The sequence below is a fragment of the Hyla sarda genome, chromosome 5, assembly GCF_029499605.1.
Source record: "Hyla sarda isolate aHylSar1 chromosome 5, aHylSar1.hap1, whole genome shotgun sequence".
NCBI classification, from domain to species: Eukaryota; Metazoa; Chordata; class Amphibia; order Anura; family Hylidae; genus Hyla; species Hyla sarda.
This window is the reverse complement of record NC_079193.1, coordinates 190,208,872-190,233,011: the sequence shown is the minus strand read 5'-3', so window position 1 is coordinate 190,233,011 and position 24,140 is coordinate 190,208,872. Positions and strand designations below refer to the sequence as shown.

At 41.7% G+C, this 24,140-nt stretch overlaps 1 protein-coding gene across 3 annotated transcripts in view; it reads left to right on the top strand.

Annotated features, from left to right (window-relative positions):
• Positions 1 to 206: 206 nt before the first annotated feature.
• The window catches only part of BASP1 (brain abundant membrane attached signal protein 1), a 67,533-nt gene continuing 43,599 nt past the window's right edge, over positions 207 to 24,140 (top strand). The window contains exon 1 of one of the 3 annotated variants that reach the window (XM_056520949.1): positions 207 to 356. The gene's annotated coding sequence lies outside the window, so the exon portion shown is untranslated. Of the gene's footprint in view, positions 357 to 696; positions 833 to 1,878; positions 1,931 to 24,140 lie in introns of those variants that run through there. The other 2 variants (XM_056520948.1, XM_056520950.1) reach the window with 2 other exon arrangements.

The following is a 24,140-nucleotide window of genomic DNA, read 5'->3' as shown; positions in this document are numbered from 1 at the left end:
AATTTACCAAACATTTTCAATTCTTTTAAAAATATTGAAATAAGCCAAGGAAACACACATAAAAAGTTACTTCTCCATAGACTTCTTAACAATTAGGCGACTAATGGTGTGAAAACACCAGCAGCAATATAACCCAGAACACTCCATTACTTCAAGCAGGTTGGCTAAAAACCATTGAGCATGTAGCTGTAGACCTGGGTATGTCCTGGAAGGCACGGCAGCCCTCTGCAAAGATTCATTCCACTAAAAAGTAGGGTCCAAGTAGTGCAATCTCCATAGTGGACGCGGATCAGCTGGCCTGTAATCACCCTGTGGGTTCTGTGCAGAGCTGTGAGCAGGTGTTCCCCAGCCATCAGGTAAGAGGAGCACATACAGTCATATAGATCTGCAGCATCACATCCAAGGGTACCCCAATATCCACTCCAGTGCTGTAGAAGGAAAGAAGCCCTCCACACTGTGCATCCTGCCATCCCTATCTACAGCTCAGGGTAGGTAGGGTGCTCTCCTAAATTTGAGAGCAAGTATGATCAGCACACACTTTAATATTTATTTTAAAAAAAAAAAAAAAAAAACAGACCCACAGTGGCTTATGGACGGGGGAGAGGGAGGGAGCTGGAGAAGAGAGGGAAAGGGGGAGACGGGGGAGGAGAAGCACAAGGGGAGGAGGGAGAGGGAGAAATGCAGAGGCAGCAGCAGCAGAGACATTGCTACAACGCCTGCTAATCATTACAGTGCCAGCCACCGAGCAAGGGAGACACAGGCACCCAGGGCAGGACCCTCTGTGACACCAGGGCACACTTACACCCAGGACAGGCACAGGCTATACTACAAGGTAAGCTGCAGACTATGCTTCCATTGTATGTCTAGAAATGCAGCTCATCTCTATGGAGCTGGCACTGTGCAGCCTGGATAGTGGAGGGGGTCATTAACCACTTACCTCCCCGTACCTATATTTATTAATAATAGATAGAAGACAAGCCTTGTATTAGAACAGGGAGATCGCAGTGCAGGGCTAGGCAACCTACACACGTGCTGTATATAATGGATGGATACAGTTCTGGATGGCATAAGGGGGGGTGACTGCGCTGATCCCAGTACAATAAGCTGGGCACACTGGTGGAGGGGGGGGGGGATCTACACACATTAATCTGGAATGCCTCCATTTCGGGGATGAATGACCTAAATACTGTTCTTTTCGTGTGTCCTTTGTCTTGAGCTTCTTGTATACTTGGATTATGTGGCTTCTCTGATACTGGGCGTTTCTGCGCTGCCGATTGCTTGACAGCACACGGGGGGGTTAACAGTGCCCTGGCACCACGGTTAGAATTTTGTCATTCCCCCCCCCCCACCAAAAAAGAAATAAATATGGCACAATTAATGGCTGATGTGCTTAGTGCATTTCGTAGCGAAACCAGAAGGACTGTGATCCTTGATGAATTCCTGTTTAGTGGGAGGCTTGGCTAGATGCATATGCAACAGCTGGATGACATCTGTCCAGAGAGGATCTGCTGCAGCCATTGCGAAGCCCACTATTGTCTTGTCGTGTAGTACTGGTCAGACACGTGAAAACATGGATCAAGGCACATATGTGTCAATATATATATATATATATATATATATATATATATATATATATATATATATATATATAATCAATCCTGTGCATATAGATTAGAAAGGCATCTCCAGAAATAATGGGATATACACAGACTGACAGGTATGAAGATTGATCAGATGATCCATCCATGCCAGAGTCTTGTTACATGAAGAATACTGCAGTGCAAATGAATGAGACTTTACAGTAATTACCAATTCCTTTGTCTTTGACTCACGCATGCGCAGAGGTGTGGGGCGTGGAGAGCTGATTTCAGCAACCCTTGCTTCCACGAGTAGCTCTCCTTGGTACCCTGCATCTGGCTCACACCCCACTGTAAGTGATTGGCGGCTGTGGCATTGAACTGAATGCTACTTAAGTAATCTTGTGAAAAGCTGACATTGCCATGCAAGATGGCACCATAGCCTTGAAGATGTGAGACAATACATAAGGCACTGAGTGATTTAAATGCCACCATCTATGGATGATATCTGCCACTCTTGGCATTGTATATGACTTCATGTTCATACTTGAACCCAGTATTTCCCTACCAGGGCACCTCCAGCTGTTGCAAAACTACAACTCCCAGCATGCCCGGACAGCCTTTGGCTGTCCGGGCATGCTGGGAGTTGTAGTTTTGCAACAGCTGGAGGCAAACACTGCATTAACCTAACATGCAGAGTATATATGTGCAGACAATTTTCCTCATGTTCATACATCAACCCAGTATTTCCCAACCAAGGCGCCTCCAGCTGTTGCAAAACTACAACTCCCAGCATGCCCGGACAGCCTTTGGCTGTCCGGGCATGCTGGGAGTTGTAGTTTTGCAACAGCTGGAGGCCAACACTGCATTAACCTAACATGCAGAGTATATATGTGCAGACAATTTTCCTCATGTTCATACATCAACCCAGTATTTCCCAACCAAGGCGCCTCCAGCTGTTGCAAAACTACAACTCCCAGCATGCCCGGACAGCCTTCGGCTTCGGTTGATGTAACATGAAGAAAATTGTGAATGTGAATATGTGCAGGCAAATTATTTTTTTTCTCGGAATGGCGACGGCTGGATAGATTTTGCGCTGCTCACGTGTTGATAAGGTTGCCACACTCATTCATCAGAATGGGAATGTGCGACCAAAATGGGTGGAGCGTAGGTGACAGCGGTCGTGCCCACTTGTGCATCTCGGGTAGATAATGCTGCGCTGATGGTAGTCAGTCTTGTGAATCATTTTGATTCTTCTTTTCCACCTAAGATTAACTCTTGCGAAAAATTTTTGATAATCTCTGGAAGTACAAAATAACAAGAAACGTGATTTGTTTCCCCATATCCTATAAATGGATAGTACTTTGGGCAGGATTTTAGGACCAGACAGACCCGAGACGGGCTGGTTGCTAGGAATTCTCTGCCCGACAACCCTATATATTAGGTGTTATTGACATGGTTGTGGTATGGGTCCTTGTAAACACTTACGCCAAGATTTATCTGACTGTATTGGGGAGATTTATCAAGACCTGTCCAGAGGAAAAGTTGCCCAGTTGCCCATAGCAACCATTCAGATTGCCTCTTTTTAACAAGGTCTCTGAAAAATTTAAGAAGCTATCTGGTTGCTATGGGCATAAATTTTCCTCTGCACGTTTTGATAAATCAACCCCAATGAGTGGAAAAAATGTCAGATTTGTCCATATCGACCAATCACAGCTCAGCTTTCATTTTTTAGGTTGCTGGTAAAATGAAAGCTGAGCTGGGATTGGTTGCTATGGGCAATGTCACTTCAGTTTTTCTCTCACACAGTCTGCTAAATCTGGGCCTATGTGTTTACAAGGAGCCGTACCACAACCATTACAATAATGCCTACTATATAGGGTGGTCAGGCTTTATTCCTAGCCACTGGTGTGTCAGGTCCTAAAATCCTGGCCAAAGCACTATCCTTAGGATTTGTTTTCCCATATTCTATCTATCTATGGATGGTACTTTGGCCAGGATTTTAAGACCTAGTTGCTAGGGATGTTCTACCGGACGCTATAATATTAGGCGCCATTGTGGCATGAGAGAAAAGAAAACAGTTTGTTTTGTCCATATCAACCAATCACAGCTCAGCTTTCATTTCTCAAGTTGCTCTGGTAAAATGAAAGCTAAACTTGGATTGGTCGCTAAGGGCAAGATTATTCCAGTTTTTCTCCCATACAGTTCGATATATCGGTCTGATTCCCCATAGCAACCAATCGCAGTTCAGCTTTCATTTTACCAGAGCTCATTGAGATAGGAAATCTGAGCTGTCATTGGTTGCTATGGGGAAATCAGATGGTTTTTGTCTCGGACAGATTGTTGAACCGGGTATCTGTAAGTTTAGCGAGAAGGGGGGAGATTTATCAAGACCTGTGCAGAGGAAAAATTGACCAGTTGCCCATAGCAACCAATCAGCTCGCTTCTTTCATTTTTCAGAGGCCTTTTCAAAAACGAATGAAGCTATCTGAATGGTTGCTATGGGCAACTCAGCAACTTTTTCTCTAAACAGGTTTTGCTAAATCTCCCCCCAAACTCCTTACTAGCCCCATCTTTGGAGGGCCTTTTTTTTTTATTTTTTATTTTTTTTTTTGAGTGGAAGAGGGGGCAGTTTTCCTACTTTCTCATGATTAGTATCTAATCCTGTTGATGATGGTGATTTAATATACAGCCTTCACGCAATGCTATAATATGGCCGAATGAATAACTCGTAAAGGCTGTCGCTGCTAGGCAGTGTATCCATGGCAACCATTTTGTCTCACATTGCTCAAGGCAGAATTGGCACTGTGCTGACTGCGAGGGGAAAATGAGCTTGGCAGCATTTACACTCTACTATTCTATATCACAGCCAGCAATATTAATCAGAATTTTTTTCTATCGATATACCGTTCATACTAGACTTTTCTTTTATAAAAATTAAATGAAATAAAATAAAATAAAAATGTAGTTTCTGATCAGAATTTTTATCTGGAATTTTAGGTCCATTACACTTATTTTTTTTTTTATTTATTTATTTTTTTTTTTTAGCATTCTGGCACTGGCTGTTTGTTATAGTCACTGGCAGATAAGTCATTGACATCGTGTAGCAAAGTGTGAGAATTGAGAGAGTATCTAGTTTATTTATTAAAAAAAAAAAAAACTTTTGTAATTTTTCAAATATATATGAGATGAGCGAACTTACAGTAAATTCGATTCGTCACGAACTTCTCGGCTCGGCAGTTGATGACTTTTCCTGCATAAATTAGTTCAGCTTTCAGGTGCTCCGGTGGGCTGGAAAAGGTGGATACAGTCCTAGGAGACTCTTTCCTAGGACTGTATCCACCTTTTCCAGCCCACCGGAGCCCTTGAAAGCTGAACACAATTATTCAGGAAAAGTCATCAACTACCGAGCCGAGAAGTTCGTGACAAATCGAATTTACTGTAAGTTCGCTCATCTCTAATATAAATATATGTGTGTGTGTGTGTATATATATATATATATATATATATATATATATATATATATATATATATATATATATATATATATATATACACATACATATGTGTGTGTGTGTATAATTATTATAATTTTTTTTTTTTTTTATGTAAAGAAACCTGATGCTCACCTTCATTTGTACATGCTTGCAATCCTATGCAGATCGACCTGTGCACTTATTTATAACACAGCCTGTGCCCTGAATGGAGTACTTCTGGACCACTATAGTACAAACCAGAGGTCTTCAGATTGTAGACCTCCAGATGTTTCAAAACTACAACTCTCAACATGCCCGGACAGCCGTTGGCTGTCCGGGCATGTTGGGAGTTGTAGTTTTGCAACATCTGGAGGTCCACAGTTTTGTAGGCGTTAGACATCATCCACTCAGTTTGACAGAACAAGACATTCTTGTAACTAGATGGGCATCGTTCTGCTAGAAACATTTCAGATACAACCTATTTGTTGACTCCAGTATATGCTCCATTATCCACAAGTATGCCTGAACCTGGCAACCTCAATATTATTCTGTACGATCCGATCTTGTTCAGAATGTAGGGTGTATTATGAATGAAAGGCATGCTCTTCACACAAAAAAATACAAAGATCATTGGATTCCTTTATATTCCGGGGTAAACAGCGCTATTAGAACTTGCATTCCAGATCTGTTAAGGAGGATTAATCTTGGTGATAAGCTGAAGCAACTATACAAGCACATGAAAGTGCTAATGTGTGTGACCCTTGTACTTGTCTTTTGATTTGTGAATTACTATATCATTTTAGTCACACAATCTTCAAAAGGAAATATTCTTATTTTGATAACATTGGAGATGATGATAGAATATGTCATAACACTTGGAAGATGGATTCCTCCTCCCTCATAAACCTTAAAGGGGTATTCCAGCCAAAGTTTTTATTAATCCTATATGCTCGGGCTGCAGCCATTAAAATTAAAACTTTTTTTTTTTACCTTCTGGGCCATTCCCGGTGCCGCCGATATCAGTCTCCCGTCCTCTGGCCACAGTCTTTCTTCTGGTTATGGGGCCTGACACGTAACTGTGCTCAGCTAATCGTCGGCCACAGCAATGTCCTACCTTGGTCGGTAAAAGGTTGAGCGGCAGTTGGATGTATTGAGCTTGGGGCCGGCCTTCTTCATGGTGCTGGAGCCCGTTACATGATACCGCCTCTTAGCCGATCACCGGCCAAGGCGGGACATGGCTATGCCTGGCAAATAGCTAATAGTGTTACGTGTCTGGCCCCATAACCAGGAAGAAGACTGGGGATGGGAAACCAATATCGGTGGGAGTGGCAGAAGGTGTGTTAAAGTTTATTATTTTATTGGCGGCAACCTGAGCATATAGGATAAATAAAATTTTGGCCAGACTCCTTTAACATAAGAATGGGCTAGATGTATTCCAGTTTTTTCCTCGGGCTAGGTTTCCAATAGTTATTTTTTTGTCTGAAAAACTGCCATTTGTGTTTTCCTGCATTGTGTTTTAATTTTTTTTTTTTTTTCCTGGCTAGTTTTCTTTGTGTGGAAACTGTATAATTTTTCTCCTTAGGGAAATTTTTCCTGTTCCAGTGTCCACCTTTTATTTATTTATTTAATTTATTTATTTATTTAAATCTTAAATAAATAAATAAAATGAAAACACCAATGTAAAACCCACATTGCATTTTAATAGCAGTTTGTTTCTCTCATAAATTCAAATGGGGGAAAAAAAAACTTGCCTCAGGTGTCCTGATTCCATTTTTTTTATTTTTTTTTTAAGCCAAGGTTTCAGAAAACATCTGTAAACTTTACTTTACTCCTGAGGTAGATCAGTACAATGCAAATACTTGGAAATGGGGCTGCAATTTTGTACAGTTCATTAGAATACAATGTTGAACCAGCGAAGCGGTATTAGGTAACTAGTCATTGTCCCTTAAGGATAATCTTACAGGCAGACCTTAGCTTTGTGCAGATTTGAGCTGCGGTTGTGCTATTCTTGTACTTGTTGTTCTACTTGACTTTAGTAAATGTCTTCCTACTTCAGTCATCTTTCTGTACCTGGACTTGAGCATGTCCCATGAGGATTTAGGCTGACGTGTATGACTAGCTTATGTCCTATTAAACTTAGCAAACTGACAGAATCCCATTGAAGTGCACCATGGCAAATGGTATGTAGAGCCCTCTTCCACTTCTGCATGGACTATGCTGTGACATGTATTTTTTTAAATATTTTTTTATTTTTTATTTAGTACATCCAAGAGTTGGATTCTTCCAACTTGTCGGTATGTAATTGGACCAGGACTGGGGGCAAGCAATGCCCAGTTTACTGTTGCAATTGGGTTCTAGAATACCTCTCTAATGCTACCCCTTGATTCTTTAGCTTCTTGAGCTGAATGTAGACAGCAGCAGGACGCTAGGCAGAATAGACTTGGATATTGATTGTAGGAAGACTAGGAATGTTTTGGCCTACTTGTATGCTTGACTTAAGCTATACCTACCGTAAGAATCATTGTTTTGCAGGCTTCTAGTGTAGTGACAGGAGCTGCTGCACATGTGTGATCTCCTTTTTCTGGTCAAGCCAGACAGGGGAACGCAGCAAGATGTGCACCCCCCCCCCATCCGGTATCTAAAGTAAGGCATTGGATGAATGTGAACTGGAATGAATGGAATCAATTCTACAATCCGTCTTCCTCTGGGGGCCTATGTTGACTGTCTGCACCTCTGCCTGAATAGTCAGGTGGGCTTGAACTTCATTTCAGTTAAGGATGTGAATGAGGCTGAGGGGGCATTAATCCGGCTCAGTGGGGTGTGAGAATGAGGTTGGGGGGGGGGGGGGTGAATTCTACTTAAAGGGTGTGACAGTGAGGAAGAGGGGGCATAAATAAGGCTCGCACCCTTGTTCTAGCACCCAACACTTAAATTCTGTAATGAAGTTTATGCCTACCTGAATATTGGGTTAGTCAACTATATAGTAAAATCCCTATATTTTAGGATAGTAAAAGAAGGGGGAGGGGGTTGGTAACAATAAAATTTTATCCTGACCACAGATCCTCTTTTATGGCATCCTCTCCTTGGGCATCCTCTGTATTTTCAGATTTGTGTTTATTTGCATAAAGAACTTTCTGTTGATGTCATATCCGTCTCACAGGGTCAGCACTACATCACAGTCAGCCTTACAAGCCTCCTGCTTCATACTTTTGTGGTATCCCAGTAGCGCATTCTATACGGTACTTGTTTATTTATGGGTACCGATAGCCAGAGTCCATAGGACTTAGGGATCCCTGTTAGCTAGTCTACCCCTAGTCGCCTCTATTCTAGTGTATAGATCTCTAATTTATTCATAGGTTAATGTAAATAGAATGATATGTGTAAATAAACGGTTACTTACTTGTTTCCATTAGTGTTGCAGAACCTGCGGGTCATGTGGCGAGGTGAACTCTATTGTATTTATCTTAAGGACCTTTGGAGGCCCTGTGACGTAAGCAATCCCATCACACCATGTAATGGTGAATGGCAGACGTTTGGACCAATCAGATTCGCCCCGCCCCCTGCCCATATAAGGGATCGGCGGCCATCTTCTCTCCCTCTCTCTTGTTCCCGGGTTGCTGAGCTAGCAACACCTCTCTTACCTCGTGGGCTGTCAAGCAAGCAAGACCTGTACAGCAGTAATCGCAGTGAGTTAGGCCTGAGCCTTGCGGCAACGGCTGAACAATTATAACTATAGAGTGTATCAATTCCCAAACACTCTGCAGCATCACCGGACCTAATAACTCCCCTAAATCCGGATGGATCTGCAAATCTCTTCCTAAATTCAGAGACTTTATGTTTAGCTCAAGGTCCGCAACTACTGCCAGTCACTAAGCAACCAAAGGACTGTTTATATGAGACTGTTACTGTGCTGTGGTTATTGCAAGCACTTCAGTAAAAGTTATTCAAGTTCAAATCTCCTTGTGGACCTTCAGTTATTTTATGCACCTATCGTTACTGGGAGGGGCGGCGATAGGCCTGAGCATTGATTCAGCATACCAGCCCTCAGCCTGGCGTCACAAACTCTAGGGTTAACATTAACCCCTTGAATATCTATACCATACCACCACTACCATACACCCCCCAAGGGCTACCACACTTTCTCCTCCGAATATAGCCTTTCCTACTTTACTCCTAAGGAGTCTGTGCTACTACAACTGTATTTCTTTAAGGCAGCATGGTTGGACAGTGACTAGTAAATTTTATATTAATATTATCATCATTATTATATATATATATATATATATATATATATATAATTTTTTTTTTATTTATTTTTTTTTTTTTTTCAGTGCTGCTTCAATCCCCATATATCCCCATATACAGCCTCATAGTAAGATTATGTTGCCTTGGAATGGAATGGTGACATGTAGTACTCGCAAGCAGAGAGCTGAGATAGCCTCTTTCCATATTACAGAGAGGCAGCAGTGTCCTGCCACTATAGATCTTTACAATAGAATAATGATTCCTTTACTTATATAGCTCCAACTTATTCGGCAGTGCTGTTCATAGATTGTGTTCATTCACATTGGTCATAGTTCCCGATGGGGGATGTTTTGGAATGTGGGATTAAACCAATGCAAACATTGGGAAAACATAGAGACTCCTTTAAAGATGTCGTCCTTGGTTGTATTTGATTCCAAGATTTCCGCACTGCAAGGCAACACTACAAACCACTGAGCCACCATGCCACCCACAAGGTAGTTATCAGCCCCTGTTCTTCTCCACATTATGCTGCCCTTACTGCTGCAGTTTCCACAGGGCTCCTATGTTAGTTTTGGCTTCAAAAGGGGACCAAAATCTAGGGATCGACCGATATCTGTTTTTTAGGGCCGATACCGATACCAATAATCGGTGCAGGTTATGGCCGATAGCCGATAACTTATACCGATATTCCGGTATAAATTATCGGCTATTTAACCCCTTGCGACACCGCTGCAGATCATTGATTTAAAGCGGGCGCTTTAAATCAATGATCTGCAGTGGCTTTTGCGGGGCCATAGGCCGCCGCCACCCGCTTCTCTCCCCTACCTGTCCGGGTGGTCCGAGCCATCCATCCATCGTTCATGTAGTGTCCGGGGGCGTTCCGGGTGGAGGGTGGTCCGGTCCGGGCTGTCCTTCTTCTCCGGCGGTCATCTTCTCCACTCCGGGCAGGCTCCGGCCTAGTACGCTGCATAGACGCCGCTGCGCAGTGACGCCCGTGCGCAGCGACGCACCTGACGTCACAGCGTAGCAGCGTCTATGCAGAGTACTAGGCCGGAGCCTGCCCGGAGTGGAGAAGAAGACCGTGGGAGGACAGCCTGGACCGGACCACCCTCCACCCGGAACGCCCTCGGACGCTACAGAAACGATGGATGGATGGCCCGGACCACCCCCATTACGGGTAAGTTTAATTTTTTTATTGACTGGGAGGGTGGGGGAGGGGCCCGACCGGTATAGTGGTATGGGAAAAAATCCATACCGGTATACCGCCCAGCATCACGGTGGGGGGTGCGACGCGGTTCGGTGGGTCGGCGGTGCGGTGCGGCGGGTCGAGGGGGTGGCGGTCGCGGTGCGGTGGGGGCGGTGCGGGGGGCGGGGCATTATCGGCTTATCGGCAAGATAATTGCCGATACCAATAATGCCCAAAATCGTGATTATCGGCCGATAATATCGGCCATACCGATAATCGGTCGATCCCTACCAAAATCTATATGGAATGCCAGCCCATGAAAGATGTCTGCCCCCGCACACCTTATAACTCATCCTGTGACCCCAACCCCCGTGTTAAAACCCCAATCTCCCTAAACATATCTCCCCTAAACATACTTGCATGCCGCAGAGTCCTGCAGCAACAGCGGCCAGGGAGCCAATGCGCTCGCTCCCGCCTGCCTAATTGACAGGCAGGGAGCGTGCGCAGGCTGAATGAATTTGGCCGATTGCTCGGCCGGCATCGGTCCGAATTCAGGCGTGACGTCGCTCCAGCCTGCAGCTGACCCCTAGTGGCCGGTTTTCAAACGTGAATTAAAAGGTTTAAAAAAAATAAATAAATAAATAAAAAAATTAAAAATATATCTCTAATATATATATTTATATATTTATATATATATATATATATATGTATGTATGTATGTGTGTTGTAGTACATATGTACTACAACATATAAAAAATATTTTTTGATGACAGTGCCCATTTAAAGGGGTACTCCAGTGGAAAACATTTAAATCAACTGGTGCCAGAAAGTTAAACAGATTTGTAAATTACTTCTATTTCAAAATTTATCAGCTGCTATATGCTCCACAGGAAGTTTTCTTTTTGAATTTCTTTTCTGTCTGACCACAGTGCGCTGTGCTGACACCTCTGTCCATGTCAGGAACTGTCCAGAGCAGGTGATTGGGTTGCTACGGGGATTGGACAGTTTGTGAAATGGACAGAGGTGTCAGCAGAGAGCACTGTGGTCAGACAGAAAAAAATAAATAAATAATAATCCTGTTGAGCATGCAGCAGCTGATACGTACTGGAAGGATTAAGATTTTTAAGTAGAAGTAACTTACAAATCTGCTTAACATCCTGGCATCAGTTGATTTAAAAAAACAAATCACTGGAATACCCCTTTTTAAATGGGGATAAAGTTGTACTACCAAACACTGCACATGGACAAGAGTGGTGCTCTTTCTGGACATAAATCCTGTGTCATGGGCAAACATGACGTTCAGTGGAGAATGAATGTAAATGCTAGGCCTATTCCAGCTGAAATAATGCACAATGGATGACTCTCCCCAATGAGTTTGGGCTGTTGGCAGAAACTGTCCCTGTAGTCTTCAGGTGACAATCGGTAGCCTGGTGTTTTCCACAGTGCCGTGCCACCAGTATTTTCTCCCAATGATTCCTTTTACTTCTATCAACTTCAATTTGCAGGAAGTGTGGTGTATCAAATATTATCAAAATGTCCAGGATGCTAGGATTTGCATGCTTGTATGCAAAATTCCTTTGGGTAAGCTGCTTTACCTTCTACATACATAATGGTATGCAAACATAACACATTAGCACATCCACTAAAATTCACTTCACACTTACCCATTTCAAACCTTTTATGTGAATTTGCATACTGGAGTTTTTGATGCTTTTTATGTATGTCAGCTGACAATCTGATATGCAGTTTATCCTGGGGTGAAGATACCTAGATAAACCGCAATAGTCATGAATAATCTTCCAGATCTTAAAGGGGTACTCCACTGGAAAAAAAATGTTTTAAATCAACTGGTGCCAGAAAATTAAACAGATGTGTAAATTAGTTCTATTAAAAAATCATAATCATTCCAGTATTTATCAGCTGCTGCATGATCCACAGGAAGTTCATTTATTTTTGAATTTCCTTTTTGCCTGACCACAGTGATCTCTGCTGATACCTCTGTCCAGAGTAGGAGCAAATCCCCATAGCAAACCTATCCTGCTCTGGACAGTTCCTGACATGGACAGAGGTGTCAGGAAAGAGCACTGTGGTCAGACAGAAAGGAAATTCAAAAAGAAAAGAACTTCTTCTGTAGTATACAGCAACTGATAAGTACTGGAATGATTAATATTTTTTAACAGAAGTGGTTTACAAATCTGTTTAACTTTCTGGCACCATTTGATTAACATTTTTTTTTTTCTCCAGTCGAGTACCTCTTTTAAGCTTTTTAAACCACAGGCACTTGCCGATGTTGCTATGTGAGCAAAATATATTTAATGTTGACTGTGACTATAAATTTCTTTTTTAGCATTCATGCCTGCAATTCTGCTACCCTTTTTTATTTTATTTAATTAATTTTTTTACTTTTAGCAAAAACTTAATCCCACTTCTGTCTTTAATTCTGTCACTCTTCATCTCTGTGAAGTAGGATTTGCCTGTGAAGCTCCATTGCTATTGAGCGACCTGTTTATGATGCGTTTAGAGTCTCATGACACAGGCTTCAGCTGCACCCTAGAGGTGTACAGTAGAGGTCTCTACAAAGGCTGTACAATAAAACAATAAATATGTAGAATAAATATATAAGTAAAATAAATATTAGTGTGTTGTAAAGTACTATTACTCCACACTAAAGTATGTTTGGTTTTTGTTTGGATTTGCACTTTCAGAGATGCTTTAAGAGCATTTAAAACTTATACATTACTTATAGGAGTTGTCTGGCGAAAAAAATTTGCCAAATGGCTGGGGGTGATATAAAAATACTAAATATGCTATCCAGTCTCCTGCAGCTGCCCCGTTACTGATCTTCCACTGGTCTCTGGTTCTTCTAAGTCTTGTGCTGTGCCTACTCCACAGGACAGGTCATCTGTAGGGTTGAGATGGCACAGACCCTGGAAGTAGCCAAGACCAAAGAAGGACCAGGAGTGTAGGCGTGGCAGCTGCAGGGTATCGGAGGAGGTGAGTATAGTGTATTTATAATTTTCATACCCTTTTAAAGAATCTCTTATTTAAACCTAGTCGTTCCATCTTCTTCATGTTTTGATGACCTTATTCCCCTCCGCTATCAATATCGTACTGTATCACTGACCATGCTGTCTATACATGGAATAAATAAAAGTTTACCTCTCGCCAACAAAAACTTTTTATACAATGTAGAGAATACCATAATATGTAATTTTGTAGTATACATTGGTTAAAAAATGTGTATATTTTTGGCCCTGCAGCTATTGCCTGTGTGTCTCTATGAGTAGACAAATACAGGAAGTGTGGGCAGGGCAAGTAGGGCTCTGAACACTGAGGACGAGCAGGGCTCTGTGCAGTGAGGCTCTACGACATGCTACCAGATGATTGACAAACCAGGAGCCTGCACAGAGCCCTGCTTGTCCCGCCCTCACTTCCTGTATATCATCACCTCATCGAGACACACATGCCATAGCTGCAGAAACCGTATTTGTTCACCAAAAAGTAAACACTTTTTTTTTAATGTATATTACAAATATACATATAATGGTATTACCTACATTATATATGAAGTTTTTGTTGATGACAGGTACACTTTAAATATTCACGGTCAGTGGTAATTATTCTGTGCATTGCAGAGGTCTGGCCAGAATACAGACAAAAAGAAGCATAACCCATACTAGTGGTGCTTACAGATCTAAGCCATGCTCAGAATATATACTGTAAAGTGAGTGAACTACATAAAGAATATGCCTAAAAAATTAGCAGTATCTCTTTAATGATAGATTTGGACATACTATCGTCCTCCAGAAATCTTCACATTAACATATACAGCAGATGACCACACTTCAGACTGGCCTACATCTGTATTTATAGAAGAATGTCAAATGTAGCCTTCAGAAATTCCAGCTGTCATATAGTGTATCCTAAATAAAACATCATGTGCTGACATTAACATGCAAAAGAGACACAAATGTCTGTATGAATGATTTATTTATAGACAAAATGGCTGACGGTGCTTCAATAGACATTTGATGAAAATCCTTAGCTATATTCACATCTTCACCGAGCATCAAATGGCAGTTTAGAGCTGTATTGAATATTACAAAGCCATCAACTTTTCAGCGCTTGCTTTTCTTTATGACCCACATACATACATAATGCTCAAAGAACCTGTGCGGAAAAAACTGTTGCCATAGAAATCAAATAGACCAGCTCTAGAAATAAACAACGAAAAGCCATTGCATTTTTAGTGATGCAGTGCATTTAATCAGTAATGGTGTGACCATAGTGAGCTTTACATTAGATTTACTCCGGAGAAGGACAAAGCTGTGCGCTTCACTCCCTGGCTCTTCACTCAGTCCAACTCATTATAGGAGACAGGCTCCATTATATATCTTAAAATATTGTTAGAAGAGGGGTACGTTAAGCCTAAAATGAAACCTATTTTGATTCAAGAACCTGCCCTCACTTTTTCTACTGCATTCCAAAAAGATCCCATGAGATCTCCAGGCAGACTGATTTATATCTGGGATAAACTCAGTAAAATCAAACCTATCCCAATATATTGACATTCTTTTACAACGTTATGTCATCAAATTTTACTAATACCTCAGAGACACCTTTTAAAGTAAGATACAGAATTAATTTGTTACTCTTTCTCCTCACGGTCTCGGTCGTAGAACATACCATAGAGATGAATGCAATAGTGTACTATCTCGAGAGAAATGATACAGTGCCAGTGGCCCACTAGGATTCTATACAGAAAGGTATCACATTCAATCGTATGCACAAATATTTTGAGTTTCACGATACAATCTTTATGCAAACTACGGGAACTGCAATGAAGACACCATTTCCCTTTTGTTATGTCAACCTCTTTGTAGGGCTGTTTAAATGATATTTTTAATGTTTGGGACGGCACTACTGACCTCAGTGTCGTTCTTACTCATCTTAACATCAACAATTGGGGACTCCCTTTTTAACCAATCCCTATTTAAGAATTACACAAAATGTTCACAATTTTTTTTAATTAGGCTTTTAAATTGTGCATATAGGCAATGAAAATTTGTAGCCAGCTCACCGCTTGTGATGAATCAGTCTTAGGCACTCGTCACTTATCTCCGGAAGACAAACCGTTGTCCTCAATAGCATATTGGAAAAGGAAGGATTTCCAGCTCCCCGGAAAATTGTAGAAAAAAGTTATAAGTCCAAAGTTTATTTAGTCCATTTTAAAAACCAAACGAAAAAACACAGTGAGGATGAAAAAAACCCGGGCCAACGCGTTTCGGACTAGTCTGTCATGGCCAAGTCCGAAACGCATCGGTGCGTTTTTTTTTTAATCCTCACTTGGTGTTTTTTTTTTGTTTAGTTTTAAAATGGACTAAATAATCTTTTTCTACAATCTTCAACAATTTTCCGCGGAGCTGGAAATCCTTCCTTTTCCTTTTAAATTGTGCACCAAAAACCATTTTAAACAAGTTGATATCTTCCTACACTTGCATATGAAGCAATATCTTCCTACACTTAGTGAGCTCACACTAAAAAATAGCGCTCAGATATACCGTTTAGCCGACTTAAAGGGGTATTCCAGGAAAAAAACTTTTTTTTATTATTATTATTATTATTTTTTATATAAACTGTCTCCAGAAAGTTAAACAGATTTATAAATTACTTCTATAAGCATTTTTAAATCCTTCCAGTACTTATTAGCTGCTGAAGTTAAGTTCTTTTCTTTCTGACAACAGTGCTCTCTGCTGACACCTCTGCTTGTCTCAGGAACTGTCTGAAGGATTAGAGGTTTGCTATGGGGATTTGCTCATACACTGGACAGTTCCTGAGATAGACAGACAGGTGTCAGCAGAGAGCACTGTTGTCAGACAGAAAAAAACTCAACTTCAGCAGCTGATAACTACTGGAAGGATTAAGATTTTTTTTAAAGAAGTAATTTACAAATCTGTTTCACTTTCTGTAGCCAGTTGATATATACATATATAATTATTATTATTTTTTTTCCTGGAATACCCATTTTAAGAGTGTTGGAAGAAGCTGTAGATTTTATCCATCAGAGCAAACTTTTAAAACCTTGGTTTAAGGCTAAAAGCTATTCAAAAAACACTCACCTACAATCTGAAGCTCATAGAGACTGAAAACACAAAACGGTGACTAAATTCCTTTACTACTTACTGCAGTAATAGTCTACATATTAAATCCATTTTATGGTGTTTATGTTCACACTATGGAATTAGGGAGAAAAATTTCCTCACATATTTCCTCTTGGGACTCGCACCTTTCGGCTCAATGCTAAATGCAACAAAAATGATGCAGAATCTGCCAAATTAAAGAAAAGAATTACACACCTGTTTATTCTTTCGTCAGATCACTTTCTGCAGTGGAATTTTCTGCTTCTGACATTTCAGTGTGAATGGTTCAGCAGAAGACCAATTCTCACCAATGTTCAGGTTCATGCGATGGAATTCCTGAGCACAATTACGCATGTAGAAATTCTGTAGTGTGAACATACCCTCTGCAGCTCCATTCTATTGAAGTGAATGGGGCAAAGTTGTAATACCACACACAATCTGGGGACAGACATGGAGCTGTTTTTCTATTCCTGGATAACCCCCTTAACATTTCTGGATATAAAAGGATCATATGCAAGTGGAAATACTGTGAGAAAATCCCTTAAGGTGCTTTCCCACCTGGCGTATACACAGCGTATTTCACCCTGTGCAAAATTTGCGGCAGCAGTGGGAAATACGCTGTGTATTCCTTGCTCACTATATGCGGCAGTCCTATGCGTGTTGTGAGTTTTGGAGGCGGGGCCGTGTGCTCGCGACACTGACAAGCGGCTCCACCTCCAAAACTCACTGCAGGACAGCCCTGTGTGTATAGTGAATGAGGAATATGCAGAGTATTTCCCGCTGCTGCCGCAAATTTTGCGCAACGTGAAATACGCTGCGTATACGGCAGATGGGAACGCACCCTTAAACTAAAATACTATTAAACAGTTATAAATTAAAACACATATGACATGTAGCACACAATTTGAAATATATTTGCTTAAAGGGGTACTCCGGCCCCGAGACATCTTGTCCAAAGGATAGGGAATAAGATGTCTCACCAAGGGGGGCCCGCCGATGGGGACCCCTGAAATCTTGTATTCACCACCCACCAGTTTGAGCCGCACGCCGTGGTGCCAGCTCGCAAACAGCTGGGTGGCAACCACAGGGCCGGAGTATCGTGACATCACAACTCCGGCTCGGTGGTTGCCACCTGGTAGTTTGCGAGCTGGCACCGTGGCGTGTAGCTCAAACAGGTCGGTGGCGAATACAAGATTGCGGGGGTCCCCAGCGGTGGGACCCCCCGCAGTGAGACATCTTAACCCCTATCCTTTGGATAGGGGATAAGATGTCTCAGGGCCGGAGTACCCCTTTAAGTACCTATGTGGCCACCAATATGTTGGCAGGACAACCCAGTGCCTTAGGAGCCACATCAACAAACACCAGAGTAACGTGACTCTACGGTATCAGCTACACCGTGTTTCTAGACATGCTGTAATTTGTCATTGATACTTCACTGTAACCCCAATTGAGACCATAACAAAAGATATGACTTATTGTTTTAATACTCTACGCAAAAGAGAACATTTTTGGATCTATAAACTTCAAACATTTTCTTGGATGCATGATGTACTCAGGTCTTTTCGTCGCTCCCATAGAAATGAATAGTGCGCATGCACATGCTGCTCCCTGAAAGCCAGGTCCTTTTCCAGAGATTGCGGGTTGACACCCTGCGATCAGCTACTTATCCCTTTTCCTGTGGATAGGGAATAAGTTGGTTTTGACTGGAGATCTTCTTTAAGATCTAATATCGGTGTTCATATGTAACTGCATTATGTGATTACAATTAGCTTGCACCTATCCCCTTCCTGTGCCTTTCTGCATGCCCTGTTTTAGACAGCATTTTTGAAACTATATACAAGGCTGCACTGTATCAGTTTGAAAGAGAGGGTTGCCAAAAAACTTATTGTTTTACATCTGGAATAAATAAGTTTCATGGGCTCCTGCATCTCCTTGGGGATTGGAGGCAGATCCCCATTTTTGACATGTCTGCGCGATATGTCCATCATTTCTTTAAATGACAGTAACACTTTTAACTGGTGCCATGAAACAGACTTTTTGTGTATAAAGTCTAAAATCCTAGTTTAAAGAAATTGAAATTCACCTATAATTCTTTGTCCCGAGAATAAGGTCCAATTCAAGATACTGTTAAAAAAGGTACTCAACCAGCATGTGGTTGCTCTTTCTATGCCTTAAGATAGTTTCTTTTAAAGGAAAGTTTCATAAGAAAATTACCAATTTTTTACATCAAATTTTTATGTAATCCTATTTTAAACCCCTTCCTGACCCTTGATGTACCTGCAGAGTTTGCTCAGGGGTCTGCTTTTTTATTTTTATTTTTATTTTTTTTTAAACAATCAATGGAAAAATAAATGTATTCAAGTTTGGTATCATTAGAATTTTACTAACTCATAGAATAAAGTTAACTGGTCAGTTGTACCATATTGTGAACTCTAAAAAAAAAAATATTTCCATATATTGCCATACATTTTTTTTTCTGCCTTCTTAATACATTATATGATGATAAATAGTATAAAGTTTCTCCGCTCTCCAAGTAGGTGGAGCATGGCTTTGTACAAAAGGGGTCCCCCTGTTCACCAAATTTAACACAGTTTACACCAGCTACCATACATAAACTGTTACTTTCAGGGAGAACGCACAGGCAGCCTTCATGTACAGGGATTTTTGTAGAGGCACATGCCTCTACATTAAAGGGGTACTCTGGCTATAAGACATCTTATCCCTTATCCAAAGGATAGGGGATAAGATGTCTGATCGTGAGGGACCCCCGCAATCTAGCATGCAGCATCCACCTGTTAGCACTATAGGAAGCGCTGGAGACTGCAAGTCTAATGCCTCCCGACCACAGGGACTGAGTATAGTGACGACTCTGCCCCGTGTGACGTCACTCCCCGCCCCCCTCAGTGCAAGTCTATGGGAGGGGGCGAGACTGAGAAGAGATGCCCAACCATGTCAGATTGAGGATGTCCGCTGAATATATTTGCTTGTGGCTCATTGGTTTTGCTGACCCCCACTGTGCTGTCCAATTACTGCACTGTGAGCGCTAATGCCGGCGGCGTGAGGACACAGGAGATCCTGTGTCATCACGCCGCCGATATTAGCGCTCACAGTGCCGAAGTTGGTTTTTGCTGCAAGAACAAGGAAACCCTGTGTCTTGTCCTTTTTCACTTTTTAAAGCAAGCTAAAATATTAGCCCATATTTATCATTCTGTCTGAGTCAAAAATGTCTGATTTTTGTCCTGGGCAGATAGCAACCGATCACTGCTCCTCTTCAGTTTTTTCAAAATGATCCCTGATTGGTTGCTATTTGTCTGACAGATTGATAAACCTGGACCAATATGTCTTCTTTACCTTTTATGTTTTGTTAACATAAATTTCATTGCTTTTCATTTTTCTTTCTTTGATTGGTGGGGGCATAAGGAAGCTTCTGGGACCCAATGCAAAATCTGTATTAGGGATTGCTCTCCTGGTATGTGGCAGAAGGGCCCTATATCTCCTATAGTTATATCATTGGATTATTTGTGTATGGATTTGCTCCCCTGAGTAATAAAAAAACAAAAACAGCAGAAAGGAATTACAGGGAATGGTGAAACCTTCTGTAGACAATGGAAGGAAGTTTTTAATTCTAGTTATAATTTTTCTGCTTGCTAAATGACCCTGCAGTTGGGAGTTGACTTTAGACTAAATAAAGTCCGACTAGGAATGCAGTTGTTTGCTATTTTAAATATTTGTTTGGGATTCGTCCCACATATTTTCTGTCTCGAAGAAATTGTGTTCTTAAATATGAGTATTTTTATAATAAAGTAGAGGTCACACATTTCTCAGAGGCAGACATTGTCAAAAAAAACAAGCCGAGGCAAAAGGATAAGATAACTCTGTAGAATTTTTTATTTATTTTTTTTCTTTTTTAAATGCTGAGCACATCCTTGGTTCACCACAGGAATGGTAAATAGAGAACCATTTGTGGAACATGTCATCTTCAATGAATCTACATTCTTTTCCAATTACAAAGCTCCAGTACAATGTGATTAACATCATCCGGCCTTCTGGAGACATTAGAATTTTCCAGATTTCAGCCAAGTCTAATAAACTTAAACATAACATGAACTCATTTTGAATTCATCTGGTTTTGTGAAAGGCATTAACATCCAATACTAGTCAAAGTCCTTTAACATGATCCAGACATTCTTTAAGGCTACAAATACAAATATTTTGCATTGTATATATTTTGTTAAACAAAACAAATTTTACAATTAATTTTCATTAAAAAATGCTTGACTGTTCTGTGACGGACCTGTCTTATATTACATGTCAATATGCTGGACACTGTTCAGTGCGCTTTCCGTCAGATAACCTCTCTGATGGCTCAGTCCACAGAAATTGTTTAGGGAGTTCCCAGAGATCCAAGGACATCAAAGAAACTGCAGGTCTTTCTAGCTTGTCTCTTATAGGGGCATAAAAACTGACTATATTTCTATAAAACTAGACTGGGATATCAGTTTTGTGTTCAGAAGTACAGCTTTTTTATAAAGTTATCCAAATAATGCCTTATGTCCCCAGGCAACCCCTTTAATTTACATGCAAATAACTAAACATTCTGCCTAAGAATTTCCTGTTGCAGGGAAGAATCATGTTTCCTTAACAATCTGCAAATTGCTTATGCCTAAAAGTGTACCTGTCATTAGCAAAAACTTTTAATATAATGTAGAAAATAACATTATATGTATATTTTGTTATATACTGCTCAAAAAAATAAAGGGAACACTTAAACAACTATAGGCAATTAGCAAGACACCCCCAATAAAGGAGTGGTTCTGCAGGTGGTGACCTGACCACAGACCACTTCTCAGTTCCTATGCTTCCTGGCTGTTGTTTTGGTCACTTTTGAATGCTGGTGCTGCTTTCACTCTAGGGTTAGCATGAAACGGAGTCTACAACCCACGCAAGTGGCTCAGATAGTGCAGCTCATCCAGGATGGCACATCAATGTGAGCTGTGGCAAGAAGGTATGCTGTGTCTGTCAGCGTAGTGTCCAGAGCATGGAGGCGCTACCAGGAGACAGGCCAGTACATCAGGAGACGTGAGGAGGATGTAGGAGGGCAACAACCTAGCAGCAGGACCGCTACCTCCGCCTTTGTGCACAGAAGAGCAGGAGGAGCACTGCCAGAGCCCTGCAAAATGACCTCCAGAAGGTCACAAATGTGCATGTGTCCACTCAAACGGACAGAAACAGACTCCATGAGCGAGGTATGAGGGCCCGACGTCCACAGGTGGGGGTTGTGCTTACAGCCCAACACTGTGTGCAGGACGTTTGGCATTTGCCGAGAACACCAAGATTGGCAAATTTGCCACTGGCGCCCTGTGCTCTACACAGATGAAAGCAGGTTCACACTGAGCACATGTGACAGACGTGACAGAGTCTGGAGATGCTGTGGAGAACGTTTTGCTGCCTGCAACATCCTCCAGCATGATCAGTTTGGCGGTGGGTCAGTAATTTTGTGGGGTGGCCGCACAGCCCTCCATATGCTCACCACCTGCCAGATCAGTGGGCAGCCTACACCAAAGTGGCACTTGCTGGCCTGAGGATCTGGGAAAAGTGTTTTGATTTCCTGGCTAGCAAGTGATTATAAAGTAGACAGTTTAGACAACCGCCCACATTATAATCTGCAGGGCCAGGTGAGTTGTATTGGGTATCATGTACCAGAGCCTTTGTTACTTCAGGAGATAAGACACTGCCAGACCCCTCTAACCAGCTACATACGGTTTCTTTCCCAATTGATAGGCATGCATGTATGTATATAGGGAAGCTGAGTGTAGTTGTTTCAATTTATAAGCAGAAGCATACATTTTACAATACTGTAGCCTGCGTGGCTACCTGATTCTTTTACATAAAGACTATCATACAAGATGGTTATGCAGCCCCCATCATTAGAAGAGGAAAGTAAAACCATACAGAGCTATAGAATGGGAGTCTGGTGAAAAAATAATTTTGAGTGCAGGTATGCCAGAAGATGTAGAAGACCGCTTGTGCTGCAATATAGAGTTGACTATAGCAGTGGATTAGGAGGTAGAGCTTCAACCCCCTCAGCTGGGAAGTGGATTCACGGCCACATTAGAAGCAGCTATCAGCTTTGCTTTTACCATAAGTCAATATATTGACATAACTGTGCAGAATACACATAGTTTTCAGGTAAATTCCAAAATAATGCTGTGCTCAAGTTTTTAGTAATTTGTAAGTAAGCTTTGCTGCTGAATGAGAATATCCAGCCTGACATTAAAACCAGATCCCGCCACATTCTTCATTGTGAAGTGATTACAAAATGTTCAATATAAAATATTTTTTAAATAAATCTTAACTTTTTAGGTCTGGGGAATTTAATAAAATGAAAATGTCTATAGAAAAAAAGAATACTTAGAGCAGCTGGTTTAGGACTAGAAACTTTGAATTGCTGACAGGTCAGCTATGCAGGATAAAACTTTGTTTTAAAGAAAATCCACAGAGAAAAGAGTCAGAGAGGTTGCACTCACTATCCACAGATTTTATTCACTGGAGTACAGGCATGTATGGCGGAGGCAGGGGCACAATGGAACAAGTTGTTTCGCGCTAGTATGTGCTTTTTCTAGCCGGTGTGTGACGTTTGAAACTGGAGCCGTTCCTTAAGAGGGCATCAGAGGGTGTCATCAGCACAGGCTTGTCATGCACCTGCTGATGCGATCCCAGATCAGGTGGTCAAGGACCACCCACAGGTGATGAGAACAGCGGACCAGGTAAGAGGGAACTACTTCAATATAACAGACACATATAAAAAACAAAATGCATAAACACAATATTTTTCAGATCGCAGCATGCTTCGCTTTAACGTGTTTATGCATTTTAGTTTTTTTATATGTGTCTGTTATATTGAAGTAGTTCCCTCTTACCTGGTCCGCTGTTCTCATTACCTATGGGAGGTCCTCGATCACATGATCCGGGATCGCATGAGCAGGTGCATGACAAGCCTGTGCTGACGCCAGGTTCAAACGTCGCACACCGGCTAGAAGAAGCGCATACTAGCGCGAAATAACTTGTTCCGTTGTGCCCCTGCCTCCACCATACATGCCTGTACTCCAGTAAATAAAATCTGTGGATGGTGAGTGCAACCTTTCTTTGACTCTTTTCTCTGTGGATTTTGCTACTTACATTGAGCTGCACCACCGATGTCCACACCTGTGCCACACCTGCACTGTCATTAGTCCGCGCTCCGGTATCATACCCTAGTCCTGCAGTGCCGGGTCCTCTACACTACAGTTTTGTTTAAAAGAATTCCCATGCCGATAAGTACAGAAAAACGTATCCCCTATCCACAGGATAGGTGATACGTTTTAGATCACGGGGGGGGGGGGGGGGGGGGGGTCAAAGCGCTGTGGCGCCCCCCCCTATGATCTCCTGTATGGAGCCCCGGCTCTCCCACAGAGTGGCGCTTCACAACCCCCGCCAAAACCGGGGGCTGCCACAGCCCCTCCATATATGTCTATGG